At 43.6% G+C, this 25776-nt stretch overlaps 1 protein-coding gene and 2 long non-coding RNA genes across 3 annotated transcripts in view; 1 reads left to right on the forward strand and 2 right to left on the reverse strand.

Annotated features, from left to right (window-relative positions):
- The window catches only part of LOC127924257 (catenin delta-1-like), a 66224-nt gene extending 51135 nt beyond the window's left edge, over positions 1-15089 (reverse strand). The window contains exon 1 of the mRNA XM_052508827.1: positions 14731-15089. The gene's annotated coding sequence lies outside the window, so the exon portion shown is untranslated. The remainder of the gene's footprint in view (positions 1-14730) is intronic.
- A 707-nt stretch (positions 15090-15796) lies between these two features.
- On the reverse strand, positions 15797-17036 carry LOC127924262 (uncharacterized). The gene is made up of 3 exons (XR_008117445.1): positions 16937-17036; positions 16744-16831; positions 15797-16553 (listed from the first exon to the last, which is right to left on the reverse strand). It is a non-coding gene; the product is annotated as an uncharacterized LOC127924262 (long non-coding RNA).
- Positions 17037-21017: 3981 nt separating this feature from the next.
- Positions 21018-22388, forward strand: LOC127924258 (uncharacterized). The gene is made up of 3 exons (XR_008117439.1): positions 21018-21228; positions 21856-21967; positions 22062-22388. It is a non-coding gene; the product is annotated as an uncharacterized LOC127924258 (long non-coding RNA).
- The last annotated feature ends 3388 nt before the right edge of the window (positions 22389-25776 follow it).

The following is a 25776-nucleotide window of genomic DNA, read 5'->3' on the forward strand; positions in this document are numbered from 1 at the left end:
AACCACCTAGCACCACACTGAGTAGAGAGGACAGGACAGGATTCAACCACCTAGCACCACACTGAGTAGAGAGGACAGGGTTAAACCACCTAGCACCACACGGAGTAGAGAGGACAGGGTTAAATCACCTAGCACCACACGGAGTAGAGAGGACAGGGTTAAATCACCTAGCACCACACGGAGTAGAGAGGACAGGGTTCAACCACATAGCACCACAGAGTAGAGAGGACAGGGTTAAACCACCTAGCACCACACGGAGTAGAGAGGACAGGACAGGGTTCAACCACCTAGCACCACACTGAGTAGAGAGGACAGGACAGGGTTCAACCACCTAGCACCACACTGAGTAGAGGACAGGGTTAAATCACCTAGCACCACACAGAGTAGAGAGGACAGGGTTAAACCACCTAGCACCACACGGAGTAGAGAGGACAGGACAGGATTCAACCACCTAGCACCACACTGAGTAGAGAGGACAGGGTTAAACCACCAGGGTTAAACCACCTAGCACCACACGGAGTAGTTAAAGGACAGGACAGGGTTCAGCACCACCAGGGTTAAACCAGCACCACCTGAGTAGAGAGGACACAGGGTTCAACCACCTAGCACCACACTGAGAGAGGACAGGACAGGGTTCAACCACCTAGCACCACACTGAGTAGAGAGGACAGGACAGGGTTCAACCACCTAGCACCACACTGAGTAGAGAGGACAGGGTTAAACCACCTAGCACCACACTGAGTAGAGGACAGGGTTAAACCACCTAGCACCACACTGAGTAGAGGACAGGGTTAAACCACCTAGCACCACACAAAGAGGAAGGACAGAGTTAACCTGACACACACAGAATAAACCGTTTTTAAACAACATTCCATACTCCGTTATATTCCCACACACACAGAGAGAGAGAGACACAGACAGACAGTTAACCCACAAACACACATTACAGTGATGCTGTACAGAGAAGCAGCAGGGCGACAGGATGCTAATCACCTCCACACTTCGAGATGAACAGCATGAGAGAGAGGGGAGGACGAGAAGGAGAGAGAGGGAGGATAGGAGGGAGGTTGAGGAGATACAGGAAAGAGAAGAACGGGAGAGGAGAAGAGGAAGAAGCAGAAGGAAATAAGTTGAGTTACAATAAGAGTGTGATGACTGGGGGAGAATCACATGTTCCTAGGGAAGGGCTGTGGCAGGTGGTGCTCGTTAGCACCTCTTGTCTTCCACAGAGGCAGGTGAGAGAGAGCGAGAGAGAGCGAGAGAGAGAGAGAGAGCGAGAGAGAGCGAGAGAGAGAGAGAGAGCGAGAGAGAGCGAGAGAGAGCGAGAGAGAGCGAGAGAGAGCGAGAGAGAGCGAGAGAGAGCGAGAGCGAGAGAGAGCGAGAGAGAGCGAGAGCGAGAGAGAGCGAGAGCGAGGAGAGAGAGAGAGCGAGGAGAGAGAGAGAGCACCACGGGTTCTAGAAGTCTATTTCTGGGCCCAGAGTTTACACCCATCAGCTCCTGGCTGAGCCCAAAACAGAACCAGAAACTAGAACGACAGTAAAAGACAGAACAGACCTTAAAGACACTGTGTTACATTCACAGTATGGAGGTTGAAATAACACTATGAAAATCATAATGCCCTTTTAGTGTAAGAGCTGTTAGAAAAGACTGCCTGGAACTTCAGCCTGTTTTGGTGGGATGGAGTTCGTTAATAGACCAATAAAAAAAAAAACTGCCAATAAGAGCTCATTTTGAGTTTCCCCACTCAGACCACTCCCAGGCAGCCCCACTCCCAGGCAGCCCTAGCTACATTCTTGCTTGAGAAATTACTCTTCGCTAACAAGCTATTTTTTTGTGTTTGACCATTTTAATGGAAAATAATCACAGCAAGGTACTTAATTGTTACCCACAAATGATTTCATATTGAGAAAAACAGCTGCATTGGACCTTTAAACATGTCGAGGAACCAAACGTAGCTAGAGGATTCAGAACAGGAAACTTACTGAACCAAACATAGCTAGAGGATTCAGAACAGGAAACTTACTGAACCAAACGTATTAGAGGATTCAGAACAGGAAACTTACTGAACCAAACATAGCTAGAGGATTCAGAACAGGAAACTTACTGAACCAAACGTAGCTAGAGGATTCAGAACAGGAAACTTACTGAACCAAACGTATTAGAGGATTCAGAACAGGAAACTTACTGAACCAAACGTAGCTCGAGGATTCAGAACAGGAAACTTACTGAACCAAACGTAGCTCGAGGATTCAGAACAGGAAACTTACTGAACCAAACATAGCTAGAGGATTCAGAACAGGAAACTTACTGAACCAAAACGTAGCTAGAGGATTCAGAACAGGAAACTTACTGAACCAAACATAGCTAGAGGATTCAGAACAGGAAACTTACTGAACCAAACATAGCTAGAGGATTCAGAACAGGAAACTTACTGAACCAAACATAGCTAGAGGATTCAGAACAGGAAACTTACTGAACCAAACGTAGCTAGAGGATTCAGAACAGGAAACTTACTGAACCAAAACGTAGCTAGAGGATTCAGAACAGGAAACTTACTGAACCAAAACGTAGCTAGAGGATTCAGAACAGGAAACTTGGCCTAACTGAACCAAACATAAACCGACAGAGATGAACTTCCTGGTCAAGTCTTGGGAAAATCTTTTTTTTTTAATTAAAAAAAATAAAAAGGAAAAGGAATGTGGGTCTGAAATAATTTCACTACTCAAATAGTATCATGAATCTGTCATATATCCGAATAGTCAAAATACCTGTTTTTAACCTGAGCTCTTCTGCACGAGGGAGGCTGGCACGCTATGGCTGCTGCTGCGGATGGGCCGGTTAGTAACGTAGGAGAAGGGAGCGAGCAGACGGAGGAAGAGGAGACACCAAGGCAACTCAGCTACAGCCAAGACTAGTAGCAGTCACAATGTTATTCATCATCATACAACGTATCATCATGGAAGGCCCCGTCTTGGATAGAGTAGCCTAGAGAAGAGCCAGCTTTACACTGTCTTGGATAGTGTAGCCTAGAGAAGGGCCAGCTTTACACTGTCTTGGATAGAGTAGCCTAGAGAAGAGCCAGCTTTACACTGTCTTGGATAGTGTAGCCTAGAGAAGGGCCAGCTTTACACTGTCTTGGATAGAGTAGCCTAGAGAAGGGCCAGCTTTACACTGTCTTGGATAGAGTAGCCTAGAGTAGAGCCAGTTTTACACTGTCTTGGATAGAGTAGCCTAGAGAAGAGCCAGCTTTACACTGTCTTGGATAGAGTAGCCTAGAGAAGAGCCAGCTTTACACTGTCTTGGATAGAGTAGCCTAGAGAAGAGCCAGCTTTACACTGTCTTGGATAGAGTAGCCTAGAGAAGAGCCAGCTTTACACTGTCTTGGATAGAGTAGCCTAGAGAAGAGCCAGCTTTACACTGTCTTGGATAGAGTAGCCTAGAGAAGAGCCAGCTTTACACTGGCTATACAAAACATTAGGAACACAGAGTTGAACCCCCCCCACATACACAATCCATGTCTCAAGGCTTCTTTAAGCCGTCTCCTCCCCTTCATCTACACTGACTGCATCGGATTTAACAAGTGACATCAATAAGGGGATCATCACTTTCACCTGGATTCACCTGGTCAGTTTGTCATGGAGAGAGGTGTTCTTAATGTTTGGTACACCCAGTGTAAAAACTACCCAACATTGAAAAAAGTTTGTTTAATTAAACTAAGAATTTGAAATGTCATGGTATATTATTGTATGTAAATGTCACATGGATGTTAAAATGTAAATCAGAAAAAGTTTTTGTTCATGTTAAAATAACCCCCCCCCCCCAAAAAAAAAACTCTAAATGCCATACTCACAAAAGTATTTCAATCTTAACGTCCGTTTGGCTATTGGAATAACCGTTGACACACCGAGTTCAAAACATAACCAATTCAGAACCACATTAGTCTACATGGAATCAGATCCTTGTTGAGCTGTAGTCATACCAGAGGACCAGCCATCCAAATCATTCCCCCTTCAATCCTGTCTCCAGTCAGCCACTGGCCGGATTCATTACTGTACAGTAGCAACCCCCCACCCAGTCTGCAGCTGGCTGTGGTGAGTGGATGAACAAAGACAAGTGTATTACAGTAGGTATGGTATCTGGTCATGGTGACATGAACTTTATCCTTGAAAACTAAAAACAGAACATCAAGTTTCAGTGAACTTGCTTAATCTCTTCACCCTCCCCTTTTCTTTCCGCTTGACACAAACTGTCTCCCCCCCCCTCTCTCACACACACACACACCTCCGTCACACATTCCAACGGGAGTTCTGGCATGTCACATCCTGCCTCAGCTGTTCAGGTTGTGTTTGTGGCTAATCCTTCACTTTTTCATGTATCCACTCATCTGTCCCTCTCTCTCTATCTACCTACCTCTCCCTCTCAGCCCTGGAGTGGTTGCAAGGGGCCTTTCTTTCCATTCCTCTAATGATTTCACATCTCTAATCAAATGTTATTAGTCACGTACACATGTTTTGCTGATGTTATCGCGGGTGCAGCGAAATGCTTATGTTTCTATCAGCGACAGTGCAATAATACAGAACAAAACACACTAATCCCAAAAATAAGAAATATAAGAACTAGAAAGAATGATAAAAGTTGGTCTCATTTATCAGCAAACATATTTTCAAGGTACCTCTAAAGCAGGCTAACGCATTTAAATTGGGCTCATGGGATTACACTGACAGGGACAAAACACACTTAACAAGACAGGTTCAGATGGGTAGCCTTGTACCACATACAGGCCTCAAATGTCCCAGTGGCATCGACGACCCCCTGGTGTGGCCACAACACCCCCGAAAATACATGCCTTGCAGCCAGTGTCCGTTGTGCCCTTGGGCTGAATATAATCATTAGAATTCCCTTCTCCCGGCTGCCAGCCGCCGTGCTCCAAAGCACCTCTCACTCACATGGCTCTCTCAGATATCTCAATTGTTATTAGCCAACGCCAGTCTCATGACCAGGTCCTTCTCACAGACATCTCAGCTCTGAAGTAGGCTCGGAGTGAAGACAGACACGTCAGGTATGCTACAGTGTTCCTCCTCCTTCTCCCAGACATCTCAGCTCTGAAGTAGGCTGGGAGTGAAGGACACGTCAGGGATGCTACAGTGTTCCTCCTCCTCCTTCTCACAGGCATCTCAGCTCTGAAGTAGGCTGGGAGTGAAGGACACGTCAGGTATGCTACAGTGTTCCTCCTCCTCCTTCTCACAGGCATCTCAGCTCTGAAGTAGGCTGGGAGTGAAGGACACGTCAGGTATGCTACAGTGTTCCTCCTCCTCCTTCTCACAGGCATCTCAGCTCTGAAGTAGGCTGGGAGTGAAGGAACAGCAGGTATGCTACAGTGTTCCTCCTCCTCCTTCTCACAGGCATCTCAGCTCTGAAGTAGGCTGGGAGTAAGGATCCCAAACAGATAGCTACAGTGTTCCTCCTCCTCCTTCTCACAGGCATCTCAGCTCTGAATAGGCATGACAGAGATGAAAAGACTTTAAAAATTAAGAGGGAAGATCTAAAGATGTTAGAACCACGGTTGTTAAAAAGATTGGCTGCTTGATAATGAAAGTTGAGAACATGAGAAATACTGATATCACATGTACAGAAGTATTCAGAACCTTTACTCCATACTTATAGTTAAAGCACCTTTGGCAGTGATTACAGCATTGAGTTTTCTTGGGTAGGACGCCTCAAGCTTAGCACACCTGTATTTGGGGAATTTCTCCCATTCTTCTCTGCAGATCCTCAAGCTCTGTCAGGATGGATGGGAGCGTTACAAGCACAGCTTTTTCAGGTCTCAGACCTGAAATTCCAGAAATTCCCCAAATACAGGTGTGCTAAGCTTGAGGCGTCATACCAAAAAAAAAACTCTTATGCTGTAATCACTGCCAAAGTGCTTTAACTATAAGTAAGACATTTTTATAAAGACATTTTCGATCAGATTCATGTCTGGGCCACTTCACAACATTGGTTGATTGGGTTCAGTCCGGGCTCTGGCTGGACATTGACATTCCCTAAAGCCACTCCTGCTTTGTCTTGGCTGTGTGCTTAGGGTCATTGTCCTGTTGCAAGGTGAACCTTCACCCCAGTCTGAGGTCCTGAGCGCTCTGGAGCAGGTTTTCATCAAGGATCTCTGTACTTTGCTCCGTTCAGGTTTCCCTCAATCCTGACTTGTCTCCGTGCTGCTGAAAACCATTCCCACAGCATGATGCTGCCACCACCATGCTTCATCATAGGGATGGTACCAGGTTTCCTCCAGACATGATGCTGCCACCACCATGCTTCATCATAGGGATGGTACCAGGTTTCCTCCAGAAGTGACGTTTGGCATTCAGGTCAAAGAGTTGGAATCTTGTTTCATCAGACCAGAGAATCTTGTTTCTCATGGTCTGAGAAACTCCAAGCGGGCTGTCATGTGCCTTTTACTGAGGAGTGGCTTCCGTCTGGCCACTCTACCATAGAGCCCTGATTGGTGGAGTGCTGTAGAGATGGTTGTCCTTCTGGAAGTTTCTCCCATCTGCACAGAGGAACTCTGGAGCTCTGTCAGAGTGACCATCGGGTTCTTGGTCACCTTGCTGACCAAGGCCATTCTCCCCTAATTGTTCAGTTTGGCTGGGGTCCAACTGAAGGAAGAGTCTTGGTGGTTCCAAACTTCTTCCATTTAAGAATGGAGGCCAATATGTTCTTAGGGACCTCCAATGCTGCAGAAATGTTTTGGTACCCTTCCCTGTGCCTCATATACAATCCTGTTGTCTCGGTGCTCTAGGGACAATTCCTTTGACCTCCATGGTTTGGTTTTTGCTCTGACAGGCACTGTCAACTATTGGACCTTATATAGACAGGTGTGTGCCTTTCCAAATCATGTCCAATCAATTGAATTTACCACAAGTGGACTCCAATCACGTTGAAGAAACATCTCAAGGATGATCAATGGAAACAGGATACACCTGAGCTCAATTTCAAGTCTCAGAGCAAAGGGTCTGAATACTTATGTAAATAATGTATTTCTGTATTATATATTTTTTGTTGTTGCAAAACTGTCTAAAAAACAGTTTTCACTTTGTAATTATGGGGTATTGTGTGTAGGTTGCTGGAGATTGTTGTTATTTTATACCTTTTAGAATAAGGCTGTAACGTAACGAAGTGTGTGTGTGTGTATGTAGAGTGAACAAAAACTCAACATAAAGTGTTGGTCCCATGTTTCATAAGCTGAAATAAAAGACAACAGAAATCTTCCATAAGCAAAAAAAGCTTATTTCTCAAAAGAAATGTACATCTCTGTTAGTGAACATTTCTCCTTTGCCAAAATAATCCATCCACCTGACAGGTGTCACATATCAAGAAGCTGATTAAACAGCATGATCATTACACAGGTGCACCTTGTGCTGGGGGCACTAAAAGGCCGCTAAAATGTGCAGTTTTTTCACAACACATTGCCACAGATGTCTCAGGTTTTGAGGGAGTGTGCAATTGGCATGCAAACTGCAGGATTGTCCATCAGAGCTGTTGCCAGAGAATTTAATGTTCATGACACAAACTATCTGCACCCCCGCTTGTTGGAGGAGAGAAAATGTTGCTGGTTTAAAGCTTATTTTCTGCAATTATTCACATTTTGTCATTGGGTGCAGAGAAAATGTTCACTTATATAGCTCATTTTCTTGCAATTCTATACATTTTGCCATGTCTAATGTCTATTCATGTGATATTTGACCTAAAATACAGATTACATGGACTAGTTATAAATAGCTCTTTGAGGTATGCAATGACTGACATGACATGAGGATACCTGATGATGTAAACCCAATATCGAAATTTCACCTTGTGCATTCTACTATTACAACTTTTAAGTGTAAGTTGGAAGCCTGACTGAATTTCTTTAAAAAAACACTGCCCTGGCAGATGGCCTTGGTGCCCTGGCAGAGGGAACACCTTTTGAAGCCAAATGGCCATGCCCCTAAAATCATGTGCCAGATTTCTAGGATTCTAGGGCTGCGTTCAGACAGGCAGACCAATTCTGATGTTTTTCCCACTAATTGGTCTTTTGACCAATCACATCCGATCATTTCAGAGCTGATCTGATTGGTCAAAGGAACAATTATTGGAGAAAAAAAAATCTGAATTGGGCTGCCTGCCTAAACACAGCCTTAGACTGTGTTGTGAGACACAGAGACAGCAGCTGTTCAGAGACCGGAGGTGAGACACCAGTGATATGAGGCTCTGTCATCCTCAATGTGCTGCATGTAATTTGACCTCACTCAGCATGCCAGGTAGGGTTCTAGGATATTTCTATCAGCTGTTGAAAGAGACTGAAGGTGACCAGTTGGCTAGGATTCTAGGTTCTTTCTAGACTATCAGCTGTTGAAAGAGACTGAAGGTGACCAGTTGGCTAGGATTCTAGGTTCTTTGTAGAGTGTGTTCTAAGACACACACGACAGCTATTGAAACAGACAGCAGTGACATCAGGCTCAGTCACCCTAAAGGCTGTTGAATGAGACAGCAGTGATATCAGGCTCAGTCACCCTAAAGGCTGTTGAATGAGACAGCAGAGATATCAGGCTCAGTCACCCTAAAGGCTGTTGAATGAGACAGCAGAGATATCAGGCTCAGTCACCCTAAAGGCTGTTGAATGAGACAGCAGAGATATCAGGCTCAGTCACCCAAAGGCTGTTGAATGAGACAGCAGTGATATCAGGCTCAGTCACCCTAAAGGCTGTTGAATGAGACAGCAGAGATATCAGGCTCAGTCACCCTAAAGGCTGTTGAATGAGACAGCAGAGATATCAGGCTCAGTCACCCTAAAGGCTGTTGAATGAGACAGCAGAGATATCAGGCTCAGTCACCCTAAAGGCTGTTGAATGAGACAGCAGTGATATCAGGCTCAGTCACCCTAAAGGCTGTTGAATGAGACAGCAGAGATATCAGGCTCAGTCACCCTAAAGGCTGTTGAATGAGACAGCAGAGATATCAGGCTCAGTCACCCTAAAGGCTGTTGAATGAGACAGCAGAGATATCAGGCTCAGTCACCCTAAAGGCTGTTGAATGAGACAGCAGAGATATCAGCCTCAGTCACCCTAAAGGCTGTTGAATGAGACAGCAGAGATATCAGGCTCAGTCACCCTAAAGGCTGTTGAATGAGACAGCAGAGATATCAGGCTCAGTCACCCTAAAGGCTGTTGAATGAGACAGCAGAGATATCAGGCTCAGTCACCCTAAAGGCTGTTGAATGAGACAGCAGAGATATCAGGCTCAGTCACCCTAAAGGCTGTTGAATGAGACAGCAGAGATATCAGGCTCAGTCACCCTAAAGGCTGTTGAATGAGACAGCAGAGATATCAGGCTCAGTCACCCTAAAGGCTGTTGAATGAGACAGCAGAGATATCAGGCTCAGTCACCCTAAAGGCTGTTGAATGAGACAGCAGAGATATCAGGCTCAGTCACCCTAAAGGCTGTTGAATGAGACAGCAGTGATATCAGGCTCAGTCACCTAAAGGCTGTTGAATGAGACAGCAGAGATATCAGGCTCAGTCACCCTAAAGGCTGTTGAATGAGACAGCAGAGATATCAGGCTCAGTCACCCTAAAGGCTGTTGAATGAGACAGCAGAGATATCAGGCTCAGTCACCCTAAAGGCTGTTGAATGAGACAGCAGAGATATCAGGCTCAGTCACCCTAAAGGCTGTTGAATGAGACAGCAGAGATATCAGGCTCAGTCACCCTAAAGGCTGTTGAATGAGACAGCAGAGATATCAGCCTCAGTCACCCTAAAGGCTGTTGAATGAGACAGCAGAGATATCAGGCTCAGTCACCCTAAAGGCTGTTGAATGAGACAGCAGAGATATCAGGCTCAGTCACCCTAAAGGCTGTTGAATGAGACAGCAGAGATATCAGGCTCAGTCACCCTAAAGGCTGTTGAATGAGACAGCAGAGATATCAGGCTCAGTCACCCTAAAGGCTGTTGAATGAGACAGCAGAGATATCAGGCTCAGTCACCCTAAAGGCTGTTGAATGAGACAGCAGAGATATCAGGCTCAGTCACCCTAAAGGCTGTTGAATGAGACAGCAGAGATATCAGGCTCAGTCACCCTAAAGGCTGTTGAATGAGACAGCAGAGACATCAGGCTCAGTCACCCTAAAGGCTGTTGAATGAGACAGCAGAGATATCAGGCTCAGTCACCCTAAAGGCTGTTGAATGAGACAGCAGAGATATCAGGCTCAGTCACCCTAAAGGCTGTTGAATGAGACAGCAGTGATATCAGGCTCAGTCACCCTAAAGGCTGTTGAATGAGACAGCAGAGATATCAGGCTCAGTCACCCTAAAGGCTGTTGAATGAGACAGCAGAGATATCAGGCTCAGTCACCCTAAAGGCTGTTGAATGAGACAGCAGAGATATCAGGCTCAGTCACCTAAAGGCTGTTGAATGAGACAGCAGAGATATCAGGCTCAGTCACCCTAAAGGCTGTTGAATGAGACAGCAGAGATATCAGGCTCAGTCACCCTAAAGGCTGTTGAATGAGACAGCAGAGATATCAGCCTCAGTCACCCTAAAGGCTGTTGAATGAGACAGCAGAGATATCAGGCTCAGTCACCCTAAAGGCTGTTGAATGAGACAGCAGAGATATCAGGCTCAGTCACCCTAAAGGCTGTTGAATGAGACAGCAGAGATATCAGGCTCAGTCACCCTAAAGGCTGTTGAATGAGACAGCAGAGATATCAGGCTCAGTCACCCTAAAGGCTGTTGAATGAGACAGCAGAGATATCAGGCTCAGTCACCCTAAAGGCTGTTGAATGAGACAGCAGAGATATCAGGCTCAGTCACCCTAAAGGCTGTTGAATGAGACAGCAGAGATATCAGGCTCAGTCACCCTAAAGGCTGTTGAATGAGACAGCAGAGATATCAGGCTCAGTCACCCTAAAGGCTGTTGAATGAGACAGCAGAGATATCAGGCTCAGTCACCCTAAAGGCTGTTGAATGAGACAGCAGAGATATATATTTCCAAGGAAATAATAGTTTTATAGTGATTGGGTAGTAATATGCAAGGACCACACTAGAGGTCGACCAATTATGATTTTTCAACTCCGATACTGATACAGATTATTGGAGGACCAAAAAGTACAACAATACTGAATGAACACTTATTTTAACTTAATGTAATACATCAATAAATTCAATTTAGCCTCAAATAAATAATGAAACATGTTCAATTTGGATTAAATAATGCAAAAACAAAGTGTTGGAGAAGAAAGTAAAAGTGCAATATGTGCTATGTAAGAAAGCTAACGTTTCAGTTCCTTGCTCAGAACATGAGAACATATGAAAGCTGGTGGTTTCTTTTAACATAAGTCTTCAATTTTAGGTTGTAGTTATTATAGGACTATTTCCCTCTATACCATTTGTATTTCCTTAACCTTTGACTATTCAATGTTCTTATAGGCACTTTAGTATTGCCAGTGTAACAGTATAGCTTCCATCCCTCTCCACGCTCCTCCCTGGGCTCGAACCAGCAACACAACGACAACAGCCACCATCGAAGCAGCGTTACCCATGCAGAGTAAGGGAAACAACCACCCCAAGGCCCAGAGTGAGTGACGTTTGAAATGCTATTAGCGCGCGCTAACTAGCTAGCCATTTCACGTCGGTTACACCAGCCTCATCTCGGGGGTTGATAGGCTTGAAATCATAAACAGCGCAATGCTTGACGCACAACGAAGAGCTGCTGGCAAAACGCACTAAAGTCCTGTTTGAATTCATGTTTATGCGCCTACCACCGCTTAGTCAGATACTTAATGCTTGTATGCTCAGTCAGATACTTAATGCTTGTATGCTCAGTCAGATTATATGCAACGCAGGACACGCTAGATAATATCATCAACCATGTGTAGTTAACTAGTGATTATGATTGATTGTTTTTTTAAGATAAGTTTAATGCTAGCTAGCAACTTAACCTGGCTTACTACATTCGCGTAAAGGCAGTCTCCTTGTGGAGTGCAACGAGACAGGCAGGTCGTTATTGCGTTGGACTAGTTAACTGTAAGGTTGCAAGATTGGATCCCCCGAGCTGACAAGGGTCAAATCTGTCGTTCTGCCCCTGAACAAGGCAGTTAACCCACCGTTCCTAGGTCGTCATTGAAAATAAGAATATGTTCTTAACTGACTTGCCTAGTTAAATAAAAAGGTCTAAAAATAATAATAATAATTTTTCAAAACGACAAATCGGTGCTCAAAAATACCGATTTCCGATTGTTATGAAAACTTGAAATTGGCCCTAATTAATCCGGCCATTCCGATTAAATCGGTCGACCTCTAGACCACACACAAACTTGATTCCCCAGTGTTTTACTGAGTGTCATCACTGCGGTGTGGTAAAGTTGTTGTGGTCTGGTCCCTGTACTGGTGCTGCTGACTCAGACACATTTGAATTGCTGGCGACAGAGACGGGCAGTTGGTGTGTGTGTGTTTTAACCTTGGCCTCAGTCCAAACACCACCAGTGCCAGTCCTAGACTTCTGCCTATGTAACACTCCCCGCAGGCAAACTAAATACTAGCCAGAGTATGGTGGCCCCTGACACAGACACACATAGTAGAGGCACATTGGGCAGTGCAAGACAGACCTTCCAAGTTCCAAGTAACAGTAAAAAGTTAGCCATGTTAATTCTTTGACTGGGGAAAAGGGAGTCAGATACACAGCAGTGTGATGTCATGCTCAATCAAATATATGGAGGGAAGAGAATGTGAAATGGCCACACCCGTTGTTTACATACAGGTAGAGTGGAGTCATGCACGACCAGTAAAGGTGACCAGGAAATGAAATGGCTGACATGTTCACTCTGAAAACCACTGGCAAAGTATTGTTTTGTTTTTAACACCAAGTTAACAGATCAAATATAAACACATCTCAGGTGTAGCGCCAAACCTAGGAAGGTGCAAATACAGTACAAGCAGACGTCCATGTGTCTGGGCCACACCCATAGCGTGACTTGGAAGGCTGTCGTTAGAGGATCATAAATGATACTCCTGGCATAAAAATCACCGCCTGTGTGCTGGAGCTAGGCTACTACATTGCTAGGCTACAACTCTCAAGTCACTTTGAAATAACTTCTAGTATGAACTCAACGACAGAGTCATCTCACAAATTACATTTGAGGGTAAAAATGAGACGTGTTCAATTTGGCGAAGGGGTGAAGTAACCTACTACTACTGAAAAGAGAGCATGTACTAACGCGTTCCCTCTCCTTCTCCCAAATTTCAACTGGTCAATTTTGACGGCATGTGTATGTACGGTGCTCTTTTTGATCAATAGATACTGGTGGTGAGGAGCGACAAACCATGGAACTGTAGCATACAATATAAAGCAGAACAAACCAATGCATGGCCCTGGTCACGTCTGTGTGCAAATGAAATAACCACGCCTGACTCTACCCCACCCATTGGCAGGTAGCCTAGCGGATAGGAGTGTTGGGCCAGAAACCAAAAGGTCGCTGGTCCAAATCCCGAGCCGACCAGATGAAAAATATGCCAATGTGCCCTCGAGCAAGGCACTTCACCCTGATTTGTCTTTATTAGACACTCTGGATAAGAGATTCTGCTAAATGACTATGTAAACCCATCCTATTCCAAAACGTGGCCAAGACCCACAAAACAGGTTCTTCTCTTCCTCTCCCGCCCCCCTTTCTATCTTGCTCTCATGGTGAATATATCAAAGAAATCCAAGACAGAGGGAGCCACCCCTTCATAACAGAAAAGGAGAAGAAAAAAACACGGATGGTGTTGGACAATTATTACTGTACACAGCCGTGTAATGTTACAGGAGTCGTTAGTACACTTTGCAGCTGGTTCATAACTTCAACACATACATCTCGATATATCCCATCCTTTCCACAGGCAATTTCTTACAAAGAAATCTTGGCAAATATGACAGGAGATAACGTTATAGTACAGAGCAAACACTTCCTAAAGAATGTAACGTTAGTTAGCTACCTTGGCTAGTCGAGAACAACTTCTCACTAGAGTCATTAACGCCACACCACTGCTACACATTAACAGCATGACGGGGGGGGGGGAAATGACAGCAAAAAAAAACTCAATCTACACATGATGGTGATGTAAGAGAGACCTATGATAAAATGATTAACGTGGACTTTGACTCGTATTTCGTGAGTGGCCCAACGTCCGTGTACGAGGAGTATCTGGTAGTTGACTCTGCGGACGGGCTTTGACCTAACGACTAGTGGCCAACTTACTGTCTGCCGGGAGTCTGAAGTACATGGAACTTCAATCCATAAAATGCTTGTTAGGTAGACAATTTTGTAAAACTTCACATAAGTCAATTGCTAGTTGGGTAACATTAACTAGGTGACAAACGTCAAGCAAACGTTACTTTCTGCTAGCAAACCAGCCAACGAGCTAACTAACTTAGCAAGCCAACGACGATTGTTTTACGCTAAATGTTAGCTTATTAATAGGTAACTAAGCAAGTCGCTATTATTGGACAGTAGTGCAATGAGTGCAAAACAAATACAGCCGAATACAGTAGCTATATTATAGCTAAGCTACGAATTCGCTAACTGTAGACATCTAACGTTAGCTAACCAAACTACAACACCGCTAGCGACCGCTTGCTAACTAGCAAAACGTTAACTATTTCTTTTTTTGCATACGTTCAGACACTTAGCTCAAATGATTGAAAAACAATGTACTGAATTACCAATTTCGGGTGGTTCTTTTGTTGTTTTCATGCAAGTCCCCAGACGTTGTTTGAACAGGGATCCGGGCCTGTCGAAACAGACTCAGGTTTCCAAACTGCTGCTGTTCTGGGCGTTCTTAGCTGCTCGTCCGAGTAGTGAAGTCGAATTTCCCCTATTCAGCGAATAACTTTACCTAGAGTACACACACATGGGTAAACTAACGCTGAAAGTGACTAGCTTAGCCCCACTCGACTGTGTACTCTTTTAGGACCAATCTAGAATAGATAATAGGTATGTTCCTCGGCGTGTTCACTGCTCTTCCTCCCCGACAGTTTTCCTATTTTCCCTTCCCTGAGTGCGAGATGACGAGCACACACACAGGACAGGGGTTGGGTTCTTTACCGTAATTACCATTTGTTGCGCGTTACCCCAACACCAGCATGCGTTGTAAAGTAAGGTGGTTTATTTGATTAAAAAAATACAATACACACGAATCAAAGTTTTAGTTTCTGAATCAAATTGTATATGTTTTCTGTAACATCAATGACCTTTTATTTACCAGATAGACCAATCAATGAATATAAGCAAAGCATTCAGGATACTTTTTTTTTATCTAGGCAAGTCAGTTAAGAACAAATTCTTATTTTCAATAACGGCCTAGGAACACTGGGTCAACTGTCTGTTCAGGGACAGAACGCCAGATTTGCACCTTGTCAGCTCAGGGATTTGAACTAGTCCACCGCTCTAACCACTAGGCTACCCTGCCACCCCAATGCATAATATCACATACAGAATGTCCTATGTAGTAGTTACTGTAGTAGTAGTTTCTATCATCTGTAGCTAATATAAAAATTTTAAAAAACTAGTAACATCAATATTCAAGTAAATATTAATGAGAACATTTAAAATCTGAAAATGTACAATTTACAGTAGCTGTATCAGTCTTGCACAAACCCATATGTGTGTACTATGCACTGATAACATAGTTTTTTTTACAAAAACACACACACACACACACACACACACACACACCACACACACACACACACACATATATATATATTTATATATTATTTACACAAGCATTAATTATTTTCTACATCAATCAATTTTTGATTTAGTGCACTTTCCATACATACTGCACTATAGGGCACTGGTCAAAATAGGGTGACATTTGTGACACAGCCATAAATTCGTAAAAACACAGGTTATGGGATATAGGATACATTAGTTATGCAAAGCAGCACTAAACTGCAACATGTGTACAAATCTGTAATTCAAGAAAAGAGTTATGAGTAAATATCGATGAGAAAGTTGCCAAAATATGAAATTAAAATCACGTATCATTTTTTTCCATCATATACATTTTCTCTACTCCACCTTTCTTTCTCACACCCCCACCAGTCCCAGCTAGTATCAGGGTTTTATATACAGGAAATGACTCAGGACATACTGTACTCAGAACTGTGGAAATGACCTATATCTTTACATTGATTATTCTGAAAATCTGTGTGTATGTTTGTGTGTGTGGACAAACTTGAGAGATATTAAAAAGGTTAGAAATGCACCATCCCCCCCACCCGACTAATGTCAATTTCCGCAGTTTGTGGAAATTACTCAGAAATTAGTCAGTGGAAGTGACCTATATCTTAAGTAGCTTATTCTGAAGATGTGTGTGTAACCTGATCTTGGGCAGTGTGTTCAAAGACTTGCCTCCTACTCGTCCTCTTCCTCCTGTCCTCTGGGCTGCTCTCACCTCTCTCTGCCAGCAGCCCTCCCTCCTGGGATGCAGGGGCAACCCCTCCACGCACCGCTATCCAGCTCTCTGTTGACACCTACTGACCTAAAGAGACAGCACCAGGAGACTACTGTTTACCGAAAGGGATCTCAATACACACACACACACACAAGCACGCACAAATGCACGCGCACACACACACACACACACACACACACACACACACACACACACCATGACAGTCCATCTCCCAACTAGTTCGTATTCAACCTCTATGCATAAATCTTTTGTTTACCTGACTCTTGATTTGCAGAGCAGAAACGTAGCTGTGGTGGTCAGCAGCACTATGACCAGTCTGATGATGACAGCTGGCAGAGGAGAGGCTGGAACAGAGACACGTATTGGTTGGCATCCTAGTGATTAGCATCAGAACCATCTGTGAATCAGAGTCTGTCAGTTAAAGTTACGTCTGGATCATGTTCAGGTACCTGTTACGGTTAGAGAGAGGAGCTCACTCTCAGAGGAGAAGTTATGAGAGAAAACATAATTCTTATAAACACAGCAGTAGTTTCCTTGGTGGGAGTCATCTGCAGCAGGGAAGAGGAAGACAGCTGGCTGGATCTGGGTTCTGTTGGAGCCAGTGAACGTGAGGAGGAAGGAGCCTCCTGGGTACTGTGGCTGAGTGGAGCAGGTGATGGTGAAGCTGTGGCCCCATTACAGCTCGGGCCCCGGGTAGCCCCTGGACACCCCTTCCGTTGAGACATTCAGGGAGATATCAGGCTGGAACAGGAGATCTGGAGAAGAGGATGGAACATCTAATGACCTTCCTCATTTAGATGTGATGACATCATCGATGGGGAAGTAAGTGGAAGTGATTAATAACACCCTCCCTCACAGAGCAACACAAATAGATACCTGCCCTGTTTAGGAGGTTTATTGTTATTCTATTTCAAAGATGAAGGGCCTACAGCAACTTATGGACTTTGAAATACAATAGCAGTTCATTATAATTGAGGATTTCTATTTGATTAATTAGTCATCATTTAATGTAATAGAGCAGTTCCTCTGCTGGTGTTAATGGAGCCAAACTATCACGGAAATAGTCAAACACACAAAACAAATACGTTTCCTGAGTATCAATACAATGCGAGAACCTGAAAGCTGAAAAGTGTCTGTAAATGTCCTATCAATGGAAACTTCTCCTCACTTCAGAAAGCTATTACATAATGTACAACAAGAGTGACTCAGTTAAAAGACAAACAACTCCACACCATCTAACCAACAAGTCTTACCTGAACAGACCGTGAGAAAACAGCTGGCGTATGAGAATGGGCATCGCAGTTCAGACTCGTGAGAAAAAAATCTGTGTGCTCCAGATCCCATGAAAAATACATCTGTGTGCCAGGCGTATGAGAATGGGCATCGACGCAGTCTGCAGACATCTGACTAATCCTCTGCATGAAAAATACATCTGTGTGACTAATCCAGATCCTCTGCATGAAAAATACATCTGTGTGACTAATCCAGATCCTCTGCATGAAAAATACATCTGTGTGACTAATCCAGATCATCTGCATGAAAAATACATCTGTGTGACTAATCCAGATCATCTGCATGAAAATACATCTGTGTGACTAATCCAGATCATCTGCATGAAAAATACATCTGTGTGACTAATCCAGATCACATGAAAAATACATATGTGTGACTAATCCAGATCATCTGCATGAAAAATACATCTGTGTGACTAATCCAGATCATCTGCATGAAAATACATCTGTGTGACTAATCCAGATCCTCTGCATGAAAAATACATCTGTGTGACTAATCCTCCAGAAATCATCTGCTAATCCAGATCCTCTGCATGAAAAAAATACATCTGTGTGACTAATCCAGATCATCTGCATGAAAAATACATCTGTGTGACTAATCCAGATCCTCTGCATGAAAAATACATCTGTGTGACTAATCCAGATCCTCTGCATGAAAAATACATCTGTGTGACTAATCCAGATCCTCTGCATGAAAAATACATCTGTGTGACTAATCCAGATCCTCTGCATGAAAAATACATCTGTGTGACTAATCCAGATCCTCTGCATGAAAAATACATCTGTGTGACTAATCCAGATCCTCTGCATGAAAAATACATCTGTGTGACTAATCCAGATCCTCTGCATGAAAAATACATCTGTGTGACTAATCCAGATCCTCTGCATGAAAAATACATCTGTGTAACTAATCCAGATCCTCTGCCAAAGTAACTGCCTCGTGTTGCTGAAACTGCAGAACCACAGTCCAGCTGTCTGCACACCACAGTTGCTTCGTTGATGTCCCAGTCAGGGCCCGCTATTGTGGCCCCGCCTAAATTATGTAAATCCACTTTCCCTGCACACCTACTCCCTCCCTGCAACAGACTGAGTAGTGTAGCTAGACAGAGAGAGAGAGAGAGAGAGAGTAAGACAAAGGGAGAAATAATGTGTGTGAGAGAGATAGAGAGTCAGAGAGAGAGAGAGAGAGTAAGACAAAGAGAGAAATAATGTGTGTGAGAAAGTCAGAGAGAGAGAGAGAGAGAGAGAGAGAGAGAGAGAGGGGTACATGAACTGCTCTGAAATCTGGACAGAGAAGCTCCTGACAAACTACCTCTGCATCCGGCCAGTCAAAGTCAGCTTCACACACTGAGGCCCAGGACTGATTGGACTTCACCTCCAATCGACCAGAGCATGCATTCTCTCCTTCCACAAGCCACACAGAATCTGAGGATAAACAGATGATTGAACAATCGATCAGTTGTGTTGATGATTCTGTTATCCGCAGGTCGTCAATTCTCGAACACACCTGGAATTTCTAATCAGCTAATTCTTGATTGGCTGAATGTGTGTATGTGTGTGGTTTGTGATTGAGTGTATCAATGAAAACCCTTTTCTTAGAAATCAAGAGTGCAATGATCATCCCTCCCCATCTATCTCCCTCTCTCCAAACATCTCCCACTCCCCCTCCTCTCCCACCCTCTCTTAACAAACACTGGATATTCTGTTTACAGTTTTTGCCGATTGCTGACACACTGAAAGTGAATGCTCAGACAAAGGCATCAAAACCTTAACTTTTGTAAACATCCCTTAAACAAAGGCACCAAAAGTACAAACACATTTTCTGCTTTGCACTTTGTATGCAATTCTGCAACACACTTTCAAAACATTACACACTGTTTGTTACATTAGACACTTCATTCAATAATGAGATCTCTTGCAATCATTGGGAAAACACTTCTATTCAAAATCAAACATATCTGAATTCGGCAATGGAACGTCTGTTCACCACCAACAGGAACTGGCCATTGTCAATCTAGTGTTGGTAAACAAGACCATCCGCCTACATCAACTAGGAGAGCAAATCATCGCAGATCACACAACATTCCATAATATCAACCGTGTCAGTATGTCGACACTCTGCCACATCTTGCGTCAACACCAACTTACGATGAAGCAGCTGTACAGGGTTCCATTTGAGAGGAACAGAGTTACAGTCCAACACCTTTGTACAGGGTTCCATTTGAGAGGAACAGAGTTACAGTCCAACACCTTTGTACAGGGTTCCATTTGAGAGGAACAGAGTTACAGTCCAACACCTTTGTACAGGGTTCCATTTGAGAGGAACAGAGTTACAGTCCAACACCTTTGTACAGGGTTCCATTTGAGAGGAACAGAGTTACAGTCCAATACCTTTGTACAGGGTTCCATTTGAGAGGAACAGAGTTACAGTCCAACACCTTTGTACAGGGTTCCATTTGAGAGGAACAGAGTTACAGTCCAACACCTTTGTACAGGGTTCCATTTGAGAGGAACAGAGTTACAGTCCAACACCTTTGTACAGTCCAATACCTTTGGTTCCATTTGAGAGGAACAGAGTTACAGTCCAATACCTTTGTACAGGGTTCCATTTGAGAGGAACAGAGTTACAGTCCAATTTGTACAGGGTTCCATTTGAGAGGAACAGAGTTACAGTCCAACACCTTTGTACAGGGTTCCATTTGAGAGGAACAGAGTTACAGTCCAACACCTTTGTACAGGGTTCCATTTGAGAGGAACAGAGTTACAGTCCAACACCTTTGTACAGGGTTCCATTTGAGAGGAACAGAGTTACAGTCCAACACCTTTGTACAGGGTTCCATTTGAGAGGAACAGAGTTACAGTCCAACACCTTTGTACAGGGTTCCATTTGAGAGGAACAGAGTTACAGTCCAACACCTTTGTACAGGGTTCCATTTGAGAGGAACAGAGTTACAGTCCAACACCTTTGTACAGGGTTCCATTTGAGAGGAACAGAGCTAGAGGTAAACAAACAGATGCTATGGACCAGAGCCAGAGGTAAACAAACAGATGCTATGGACCAGGGGCCTGTTGCACAAAAGTAGAATTAAGACATCCGGGATAAATGACTCAGCTGAGCTCAATGAAGCATGTCCAAAACATGTGCGTCCAGGCTTAATTGGTTGCACAAAGACGAAGCCAGGATGAGCAGACACGGATTCATTAAGCCAGGTGAAACCAATCCTGGATAAATGCGCGCTCACGGCTCACTCAAATAGACCCCGCCACAGATCACAGATTAACTGATTTACCATGGCAACTAGAGCCGCGTACTTTTCCCCGTCGGAAGCACAAATCCTCATGGAGGCATACGAGGAGGTAAAAGATATAATTAAGAAGAAAGGCAACACCGCCACAGTGATAAAGCAAAGAGAAAAAGCGTGGCAAAGTATTGCAGACCGCCTGAATGCGTAAGTAGTGCACAATTACACACTCACCGCTCCGCTGAAACATCACAATTACAATTCAAATATTTAATTCACATCTCCAAAAACGCAGTTGTACTGTAATTATGAAACGGTTAAATTTTTTATTGAAATGCACTGCAGATATGAGTGAAATTGTGTAAAGTAAGTCCATCACACTGTATAAAGCTATGATAAATTATTATTAAAGCCTTACATTATTATTTAGTTACTACGCTCAGTACGGTTTAATCTTAGCCGTTGTACTCTGCTTCTTATGTTGTCCACCGTTTTTTTGTGTTTCTCCTGCTTTCATTAATGTAAAGCTGCTTTGACATAATGAAACAATTGTGAAAAGTGCTATATAAATAAAATTTAATTGAATAAATAGATGAGCTATAATAATAATCACTTTAATTTATATAGCGCCTTTCAAAGGACCCAAGGTCGGTTGCTCACTGCACTGCAAAAATGTCTTTCTTACTTAGTATTTTTGTCTTGTTTTCAGTAAAAAAAAAATATCTAAAAAACATCTTGAATATTTTCTTGAGCAAAATTACCTGGGAAAATAAGCAAAAAATCTGCCAGTGATGTGCATTGATTGGTGTAATATTCCTCATCTTATGATTTCAGATGGTCTGCAATGCTGACTGTGTGATCAGCAATGTTGTGGCAAAATGGCCTGGCTCAGTCCATGACTCCAGAATCTTTCGGGCCTCTGAAATCTATCAGTGCCTATCACAAGGTAAGCCACACAACCCCTATTTATAACCATCATGGCTGTGTCAAGAATATCACTGTGTTTATGAGGTAGTAATGATGAGATTTTGTGTTGACAGGTGAATTCTCTGGTGTGTTGCTGGGAGACAGGGGGTATGGCTGCCAGCCTTTTCTCCTGACACCTTTCACAGACCCCCAGGAAGCACAGCAGGCCTACAACCATGCCCATGCCAGGACCAGGGCCAGAGTTGAAATGACCTTTGGCCTCCTGAAGGCACGCTTTCACTGCCTTCACAAATTAAGGGTCAGCCCTGTTAGGGCATGTGATATTACTGTGGCTTGTGCTGTCCTCCACAATGTGGCCTGCCTGAGGAAGGAGAGGGCCCCCAGAGTGCCACCAGCCATGGACTGGGACAATCCGGCAATCTTTCCTGATGACGACAGTGGTCGGCTGCTGAGGGACCAATATGTGTTGAATTATTTTAGTTAGTATGTGTGCTTTCAATTTTGGTTAAATATGTCCTGCGGTGGCAGAGGAATTTGGGTTTTTTGGGTTCGTTTTTACGAATTTGGCCTCTTATGATGTTTGTGCGGTATACTGTGTGTAATACAAGGCTGCAGGGAGGCTACTGCATCCATTCATTTGTCTGTTCAGTTGATGTGTATGGATTTGTCCTGCATTTATTTTAGTGTGCAGACATGCAGGGTGTGTTATATACAGACCTTTGAATGTGTATGTATCATTTTGTATAATATGCTTGGATTCTGTGCTTTCCATCTTGTAGAGTCACTGTGACTTCAGTTTCGAAAGGAGCTGATGGTTTTACCTGCTTTGTTTTGTCCTTATTCAATAAAGGAACATAATGTTACACATTGTGTTTTTATATTCATATGGAATGTGTATTTGTTTATATGACAGAGTACTAGGGCCACACTGAAGAAAAAGGATAAAGTCATAAATTTATGAGGCTGGTTCTTTCTGCAGAAAAGCTACATATTGTTTTTACAGTTTTGATACTTATGACAATGTGATACTTAATATTCTGGCACATCAGCATGTCTTTGTTTATGAAACCATACTGAAGTACAATTTCACGAAATGCCCCGCATCTGTCATTTTAACAACTGTCCTCCTTTAAAACAACTGGTTACAATATTATGACTTGTCTTTTTTTTCCCTCTGTGGCCCTAATATTCTATCATTTTATATATAGTCTATGGGAAACTGTAAATTATCTAATGATAGCAACATCTAAAAATCATTTTTATCCAAAATCATTGAAATTAATGATCACAAACGTTTAAATAATGACAGTGGGTCTAGTTATATGATAACAATGTATAGTGAGCAGTGAAATAACTATTGGTTTCCATTGTGGTGACTGCTGACTGACATTAGGGATGAGATTAAATAGATCCTGGAATTTAGCCTGGTCTGGAGCAGGCTAGCTCCACAGAATAAATCTCCATGGTAATTTATACCATAACATATCCTCCTGCCCCCTATCCATCTTTAGTGCAACCGGATTACGGATCAATTGAGCCAGGATCACCAAGATATCCTGGCTTAATCCCTTATCCTAGTTTTGTGCAACAGGCCCCAGAGCTAGAGGTAAACAAACAGATGCTATGGACCAGAGCCAGAGGTAAACAAACAGATGCTATGGACCAGAGCCAGAGGTAAACAAACAGATGCTATGGACCAGAGCTAGAGGTAAACAAACAGATGCTATGGACCAGAGCTAGAGGTAAACAAACAGATGCTATGGACCAGAGCTAGAGGTAAACAAACAGAGGCTATGGACCAGAGCTAGGTGTAAACAAACAGATGCTATGGACCAGAGCTAGAGGTAAACAAACAGATGCTATGGACCAGAGCCAGAGGTAAACAAACAGATGATATGGACCAGAGCTAGAGGTAAACAAACAGAGGCTATGGACCAGAGCTAGGTGTAAACAAACAGATGCTATGGACCAGAGCTAGAGGTAAACAAACAGATGATATGGACCAGAGCTAGAGGTAAACAAACAGATGCTATGGACCAGAGCCAGAGGTAAACAAACAGATGCTATGGACCAGAGCTAGAGGTAAACAAACAGATGCTATGGACCAGAGCTAGAGGTAAACAAACAGATGCTATGGACCAGAGCTAGGTGTAAACAAACAGATGCTATGGACCAGAGCTAGAGGTAAACAAACAGATGCTATGGACCAGAGCTAGAGGTAAACAAACAGATGCTATGGACCAGAGCTATAGGTAAACAAACAGATGCTATGGACCAGAGCCAGAGGGAAACAAACAGATGCTATGGACCAGAGCTAGAGGTAAACAAACAGATGCTATGGACCAGAGCTAGAGGGAAACAAACAGATGCTATGGACCAGAGCCAGAGGTAAACAAACAGATGCTATGGACCAGAGCTAGAGGTAAACAAACAGATGCTATGGACCAGAGCTAGAGGTAAACAAACAGATGCTATGGACCAGATGCTAGACTAGAGGTAAACAAACAGATGCTATGGACCAGAGCTAGAGGTAAACAAACAGATGCTATGGACCAGAGCTAGAGGTAAACAAACAGATGCTATGGACCAGAGCAGAGGTATAAACAGATGCTATGGACCAGAGCCAGAGGTAAACAAACAGATGCTATGGACCAGAGCTAGAGGTAAACAAACAGATGCTATGGACCAGAGCTAGAGGTAAACAAACAGATGCTATGGACCAGAGCCAGAGGTAAACAAACAGATGCTATGGACCAGAGCCAGAGGTAAACAAACAGATGCTATGGACCAGAGCTAGAGGTAAACAAACAGAGACTATGGACCAGAGCTAGGTGGTAAACAAACAGATGATATGGACAGAGCTAGAGGTAAACAAACAGATGCTATGGACCAGAGCTAGAGGTAAACAAACAGATGCTATGGACCAGAGCTAGAGGTAAACAAACAGATGCTATGGACCAGAGCTAGAGGTAAACAAACAGATGCTATGGACCAGAGCTAGAGGTAAACAAACAGATGCTATGGACCAGAGCTAGGTGTAAACAAACAGATGCTATGGACCAGAGCTAGAGGTAAACAAACAGATGCTATGGACCAGAGCTAGAGGTAAACAAACAGATGCTATGGACCAGAGCTAGAGGTAAACAAACAGATGCTATGGACCAGAGCCAGAGGTAAACAAACAGATGCTATGGACCAGAGCCAGAGGTAAACAGAAACAGATAGAGGTAAACTATGGACCAGAGCCAGAGGTAAACAAACAGATGCTATGGACCAGAGCCAGAGGTAAACAAACAGATGCTATGGACCAGAGCCAGAGGTAAACAAACAGATGCTATGGACCAGAGCCAGAGGTAAACAAACAGATGCTATGGACCAGAGCCAGAGGTAAACAAACAGATGCTATGGACCAGAGCCAGAGGTAAACAAACAGATGCTATGGACCAGAGCCAGAGGAAACAAACAGATGCTATGGACCAGAGCTGAGGTAAACAAACAGATGATATGGACCAGAGCCAGAGGTAAACAAACAGATGCTATGGACCAGAGCCAGAGGTAGACAAACAGATGCTATGGACCAGAGCTAGAGGTAAACAAACAGATGCTATGGACCAGAGCCAGAGGTAAACAAACAGATGCTATGGACCAGAGCCAGAGGTAAACAAACAGATGCTATGGACCAGAGCTAGAGGTAAACAAACAGATGCTATGGACCAGAGCTAGAGGTAAACAAACAGATGCTATGGACCAGAGCTAGAGGTAAACAAACAGATGCTATGGACCAGAGCCAGAGGTAAACAAACAGATGCTATGGACCAGAGCCAGAGG

Source organism: Oncorhynchus keta, unplaced genomic scaffold, assembly GCF_023373465.1.
Source record: "Oncorhynchus keta strain PuntledgeMale-10-30-2019 unplaced genomic scaffold, Oket_V2 Un_contig_3892_pilon_pilon, whole genome shotgun sequence".
Taxonomy (NCBI): Eukaryota; Metazoa; Chordata; class Actinopteri; order Salmoniformes; family Salmonidae; genus Oncorhynchus; species Oncorhynchus keta.